Here is a 7,781-nt window from a genome sequence, read left to right as displayed (position 1 = left end):
GGAGCAATATTCACAATTTTATCAAAACAAAATGTAAACGATTGTTGGTGATATTTCTTTGAATAAACAAATGGAATAGGGAGTATAGAAAGTACTCGTAAATGTTTTTGACAAACATTGTGTAATAAAATAGAGTGATCTACAAAGCAACAAGAAAAGAGGCTGAAAAATGTAGAAACTACCTCTTTTTTCAGACTTCTCAATGAAAAGATTCAGCAAATAAATTAAGCCTTCTGTCTTAGGTAAGATGAAATTTAAGCTTGTCAATTCGTTTTCTAAATTTGAGTGCAGGAGGGTTTTTCATTGATCCTGAAGCCAGGGAAGCACAAATGGCTGTGGAAAGACAAAGATTTAGCAGAGGACACAGGAATTTGGGCAGGTGTGTTGAATCCCTTGGTAAGGTGGTGAGGAGGATTACACTGCCTGTTGACTATTTCAATCACTCTTAGAAATTAATTTAAGAGAATCTCTTGGCCTGAGAAGACTTTCCTGTTGATAAATTAAATCTTGTCCCTTTTTACGGGCAATATTTACTGCTTCTGCACTTGTTTTAAAGAGTAAATAAGAAGAAAAATAATTATAATTACTAAAATAATTAGAAGTGTCAGGGAGTTTATTTGTGCATTTACTCAAATGACCAATGATACAGTTATAGTCAACATTATAGTCAACATGAATAGTTATAGTCACACTGTAGTTAACATGCCAAAAATCTTAACAGACCCCAGTAGCTTATATTTTTTTGGATGAAAGAACAAAAAAGTAAACCAATAAATATTTAATATGGTAGGAGGCATTTATAAATGCTCTTAATAAAAATAATATATGAAAATAATTTATAGCGTGACTAGGATTGGGATGGTGTAATTTTACAGATAAGATGGTCAGGATAATGCCTTTGTGAGATTATGACCTGAATAATCATGATCATTATAGTTAAATGGAAACCACAAAATTATGTTAATATAGGCAAAAAGTATTTCAAGCAAAAATAACTTTTGGAAACTACAAAGATATAATATTTAAACTTTTAATAGAAGAATTAGAAAGTGGTTGCTGCTTAGAAAAGAATCAAGGCTATGGGTATAAAATGAATGAAATATTGTGCAAACAAAACAAGAAACAAATGATAACTAAAATTGGAAGTGTAAGAGATGCATTTGAAGAAAAGATATTAGAGAACTGCTGTGCGAGTCAAATTTTAGAATAATAAAATGAAGTGATACTGAACTAACAACTCATAATAATTAATAGAAGAAAATATCTCTTAGCTAAATAAATATTTTAAGTGTTAAAATTAGAATAGATATGTAAGTTTCTGAAACATTAAATGAAAAGACACATGTCTAGATGCATTATGGTGATATATATGGATGAAAAGAAGTATAATTCTAATTGCAGAATTTGTGGTTATAAAAATTAATTCTGACCCATCAGAAGATAACTTCTTTCTGCCAAATAAATTGAGTGTGAAAATTTTTAAAGATTTGAATACTACTAAATATGGTATGGATAGACTCTTTTTCTTGTGAATTTGTGAATCTCTTTGAATTGCTCTAATTCTGATAGACCTGGATTCTCCTTCATCAAAAGTTCCGACTTTCAAATGTCTCCTGACACATTTCACTAGAAGAGTTGCCTAGTTGTAAGGATGCTAAAAGTTAATTAGCAGCAAAACAAATTGACTACTTGTAACTGATGGCAGTTAAAAGTAAAAAATTCAAGTAATTTCATTTTTGTGAAGTCAGTTAGCAAAGACCAAGAGAAGAAAATTTGATTTTTACTGGATAATGTGTGAGAATTTACCAGATGATGGTATTTTGTAAGGTAACGTTGTATCACTAAGCTACAGAAATGTCTCTGGATAAGCTGGGAAAGTGAGTTCCAAATATTCCAGATATTTTGGTTTTAAAATTCAATATTAGAAAGATTTTGTTTTTACTAGTTTAAAAATTTAAAACATATACCAAAAATTGTATTGAAATGTCTGTACTGTAAAATAACAATAACAAATAGTCTTTTTTACCCTCTTTTCCATTTCAGTTAAAACAACTTCCTGTGTAGGCCACTCTAGCAATTGTCTTCACGAGTAAAGACATATAGATATGAGTGATTGCTTTTGGATTGTTGAAGTATATATGCATAGAAATAGAAAAATTTAGTGTCCAAATTTTCACTACTAACATAGTAAAATGGAACAAAAGCCATAGTCTGAAAAATCTCTTTTATTAAGAAAGAAAAACTGTATTTGACATCCCTTAACATTTATCTACTAAGAGGAAGGTAGAGTCAACTACATCATAAAATGCAAATTTTATGCTGAAGTAGGAAGACAAAAATGTAAATGATACGAAAGACACAGAAAACCTGTTCTTTCAAATTTCAGAATTTCGGGCAGAAGATGAAGAAGTAAAGGAACTGATTGTCAAAATACTTGGCATCCTGTCCCTGGGAAGAAGTGCTGAAGTGAGAGGCTTGTTAGATTGGTTAAAATCTAGACTGCTTAAGGAGGTCATTCTGTGCCAGCTTCAAATCTCCTGGTTTGAAAAGTACCAGAGAGATCCTCCTGTCTTTATAAAAGGATGATGTTGCTCATGGTGCTGCTGAAATGTTAGGAAGATGAGTAGTTTGAGGGAAAATCCAATGTGTTTTGTAATGAGGGACTCTATAGCAGCCTGCTCAAGCTGAGAGGCAATTAGAATCATTGCCGGACACAGGCATATATACAAGACGGGCAATATAGTCTTAGGGCTAAATGCAAAATGGAGAAGCAGAGCTTCTTGTTCAATTTTTAAAAGAATTCCAATATGGTAATGCCAGAGCATTAGATCAAGTGTAGCATACTTCTGAGCATGAGCATTGGTAGGACTACAGAGGTCATATGCCCACTGAGCCATCTGAGAACCCAGGTAGAACAGAGTCAATACAGTGGGTACGAATCATCTGTACTGACAGTGGGGCAGTCAGCAACAAAGTAAAACCATCTTTTTTTAGTGGAAACTAGAAGACCTAAAGATTTAACTTCTTTCTTCCCCATTTTTTGAATGAAAGCTTGCAAGGAAGAATGATTCAATGATATGACCAAAAGAAACTTCAATTATTTGGTTATTTATAAAACTTCAACCCAATTAATAGTTTTTGAAATCAACATAAGAAAGATTAAAAGCTTTAAACAAATGTTAAGCATGATTTACTATTTTTGTAAGTGAAATTGTTTTTTTATTTTTGAAAAAGAAAAAATATTAACTTTCTTATTTATCTACATTTCCTTGGTCAAAGAACTTTATCACATATTGCATAAAGTTTACTTGAAACTGTCTATTAGTTTTCATTAAGTGTAAAATTAGGTTACTCAGGAAAAATAGAATTAACCATCACAAAATTATCTCATTAATTTTATATTTTAATATTTCGTATTTATAATTAATATATTTCATTTTCATAAACATGTACATTTATTTTATAAGTATACAGGAAGAAAAATAATTTTCTATGACTTTTACTTCTGATTTCAGTAAGTCCTACTTTGAAGATAGATATAAAGTCCTTTTTTAAATAAAAAGTTTGGCAGTCCATGGTGAAAATTTAAAAACATATTCAATAACTTATGGGCACTTATATTTTCAGTGGAAAATGCACAAAATCATCAATAGAGACAGGAGAAAACAAGAGCACCTTGAAGTAATTTGCCCTGGATGTGCTGAATATATGTGCCAGGAATGGGGATATTTGCTTGATTTTTTTTTTTTTTTTTTTTTTTTTTTTTTTTTTTTGTTAGAGTCTCACTCTGTCACCAAGGCTGGAGTGCAATGGCATGATCTCTACTCACAGCAACCTCCACCTCCCAGGTTCAAGTGATTCTCCTGCCTCAATATCCCAAGTTGCTGGCATTACAGGTGTCCCCCACCACGCCCAGCTTTTTTTTTTTTTTTTCTTTTTGTATTTTTAGTACAGGTAGGGTTTCACCACATTGGTCACGCTGGTCTTGAACTCCTGACCTCAGATGATTCACCTGCCTCAGCCTCCTAAAGTGCTGGGATTATAGGCATGAGCCATTACACCCGGCCAACGTATTTTCTTAAAACACACGGTTCATTTTCCCACAGAAACGTTCTGACTACTAAGCAAATAGCAATGAGGGAAAAACAGCAAGTGAAGAGGGGTTAAATGAAGATTCTTCCCAAGAGGAGATTGATAGAAGCAGTTATAACATCAAATGGAGAAAGATTCAGTGTGAATGACAGTGGTTGGTAGCTGTGATATGACAAGGATAAGGTGGCAACTAATGAAGTAATACTGTGAAATTCACTTTGTATTTGATGTTGTGATATGTCCTTTTTGTATTTCACAGATTTCATACCTATCTACACCCTTCTTTAGTCTTTATGCATTGCTACCTCTGTGACTATTATTTTTGGTCATTCAAATAGTGTTATTTCCAGTGAAAATGCAAATTCAACTGGAAATCTAAAACACTATTGGATTGTCTCTGTTTTTTTAAAGATACTATCTTAATAAATTTTGGAAGATGAGAGTTTTGTTTACCAACTGGGATTATATTTCACTCTTAAAATGTGTAGCATGTTAAAACATTTAAAGGGTAGCAGATATATGATCACAGCTCGTTTAAAAATTTCAGTGTATTATAACAATCTTACTTTAAAAGTCCTCAATTAGAAATGCATTATTTTCAAGAATAAAAATGAATATAATCTTAATTTTAAAATAAGTCATATTTGTCCAGGAGTGATCAGTACATTCTCATCAAGTTTCTTTAATATTTAACAATTTTGAGGTTATAATTAATACAACATTAAATTATAAGCATAATAGTGAAAGATGGTAATATATAAGAAGTTAAGAAATATATCTCTACAGAAAATACATATAAGGATTAAAAGGAATCAAAGTTGTATCTTTGAAACGTATGTGAAGTGTATTTTGATTATTATATCTGTCATTTATTAATGAGAATATCTTGTATTATCTCAGAATGACAAAAAATCTTCATTTTCAAAACAATTTTTAAAATAATATTTGGATCTGAGTTTTAGTATTCCCACAACCATTATTTTTTAGAAGATAATTTTTAAAAATTCATTTTCTCTTTGAACTCATAATTTTATTTGCAGTTTTTCTCTCTTTTCATTATGATGGCATGCTAATGATTCATTATGCTCTCACACCTTTAGGGGATGTGTTCATGCATCGCTTCTTTTAAGACATTAAATAAAATCAATGGAAATAAAAAATAACTCAGAAGTAAGCAATACAATTTGATTGAATTGATTTTAGATGCCAAAATATTATATTTTTAAAAATTTAGCAAAACGGTTTTTAAATTTATCTTTATATCTCTCTGCATAGATGGACGATTCCATGTATTAATATATGCATAGATGGCAACATGCAATCATTCATTCATCCATCCTTCTATCATCTATCCCTCCATCTACATTTTAGCTATCAATTACATTAAAATAATTGGATTATATTAAGAGTTAATAAAAGTGAAACTCTGTCAACGAAACTTTTTTTTCATTTTCATTCAGGTGTAGATAGATGAATAGCTTATTCCTACAAATACATTTAAGGGAAAAGTCATTGAATAAAAATACAAACTAAAGGAATTTTAAGCTATCAAATGAGTTATATTTGATGAAGAAAACAATAATATATAAAATTCCTCAAAGCAATTGACAACAATAAAAATCCATGAATATTTTTAGAACCCTCTAAATTTTTTATTGATCTCTTTTTTTGAAGTTGTATTGAGGTATAACTGATGTAGAAAAATTACACTTATTTAATATATACCACTTGATGAATTTGACATATGTATATAACTATGATACTACCACCATAGTAAAAGATATAATGATATCCACTTCCTCCAAGTTCCCTTGTGTCCTTTCACCTGTGTCTGTGTGTGTATGTGTGTGGGAAGGGGGCGGGGGGGGGTGTATGGTAAGTACATTATGTGTGTACTGTGCTCTCTTAAAAAACTTTTATGTTCATAGCAACATATCATTAACCAGAAGCACTATGATGCAGCATATGCATGGAAATTATTCATCTTGTATAACTCTAAAATTCACAGCCATTGAACAAACGCCCTATTAGCTTCACTCCTCAATGCCAGGAAGCCATCATTCTATCTTCTGTTTATATAAGTTTGATTAATTTAGATACTTCATATAAGTGAAATCCTTCAATATTTGTCTATTTGTGATTCACTGACTTAGAATAATGTCTTTCAGTTCCCTCTATGTGATCACAGAGGATAAGATTTCTTTATTTTTTAAGTATGAAATATTATTCATATCTAGATATATGCAATGAAATATTGTCTGTTGATGAACATTTTGTCTGTGAATGGATATTTTGATCACTATTATGAATGATGGTACAGTAAATATGTGAGTTCAGATACCTCTTCAAGAGCCTGATTTCAATTCTTTTGAAATACACTGAGGAGCAGGATTGCAGGATTATATGACAGTTTCTTTTTAATTTTTCTGGGAACTTCCAAATCGTTTACCATGACCGCAACAGTTCACGTTTCCATCAACAGTATATAAGTGTTCCAGTTTCTCCATATCCTCATCAACACTTGTTATCTTATGTTTCTCATCACGATTCTTATAAAAAAAAAAAACTCATATAACTCCTGGAACTTGAATATTTTTGCTGCTGTCATCCACTTATTACAAAGTCATGTTCAAAACCCTAGGCTATCATGTTTAGTGGTTTGCTAGTGTAAGCATAAGTCGTGGCCATAGATGTTATTTAGATGCATCTCAATATGTCTTGCCAACTAGGTTTTCTGGCCACAGAAGATTTAGTTTTATGAGTAACAGAGGCAATTATTGAAAGATAATACATTCTTAGTGAAAAAATAATAATATAAATTGAAGTTAGGTCTAGGAGATGCTGTTTTATTGCTTAGGTATCTTAATTAATTTGTAGTACCCCAAATAAGAAGGAAAAGTGCCCAGTTGAGGTAACATGACTCTGTCAAGGATAATAGGCTTTACATGAGAAGAAAAAAATGATAGTACTCCCATTGTGGTGTCTGAGTTCCTTTATGAGATATATTCACTTCTGAGATATACTTTAAGAATTCCAAAATTACATTTGGAACTTGTAAATGAAAATGTTTCCCCATTTTCTCAATTACCCACTGAGACAGAAAAACATTCAAAAGAGATAAGTGAAATCCGTAAAAATTACAAATACAATGGCTAAAACAATAATGATGTTTAAAATTTGCCAAAAATAAAGTCTAGAAACTTTGTCCAAAAAGTCAATAATAGTGGGGCACTGGCTCTGGATAACTTTGATATTCTTTTTTATTTGCTTACATGGTGTCTATTTTTGCTCCAGGCATCACATCCATATCTTTACACAAGATTTTATGAAGGAAGGAAGTGAAAAATGATAGTCATATGATCTGGCAGATGCTATGGTTTGGGAGATATTAGAAGGAGAAATGTAAAGTCTGTGGCACTTCCTCATGAAAAAAACACAATACAAGACATAGAGTTTTAGAACAAAGTTATGACACCTGCAACAGAGTACTGTATAGGTTTCAAAAACCTGTTCATGATTAGACGTTTGGTAAAGACAAAGCCTCTACCATAGAGAAACACATGACCATAGCTGGACTTGCCTTTTATATCAAGGGATGGCAGATGTGGCAGAATCACAAAGAATTCATGAGATAGAATTGTTATATCTAATTGAAGGACAAACAGAATAAGAGAGTCAATTTAAGCTTC

Source organism: Saimiri boliviensis, chromosome 16 (assembly GCF_048565385.1).
Source record: "Saimiri boliviensis isolate mSaiBol1 chromosome 16, mSaiBol1.pri, whole genome shotgun sequence".
Lineage (NCBI taxonomy): Eukaryota > Metazoa > Chordata > Mammalia > Primates > Cebidae > Saimiri > Saimiri boliviensis.
The sequence above is the reverse complement of the archived record's forward strand: the minus strand, read 5'-3'. Positions refer to the sequence as shown.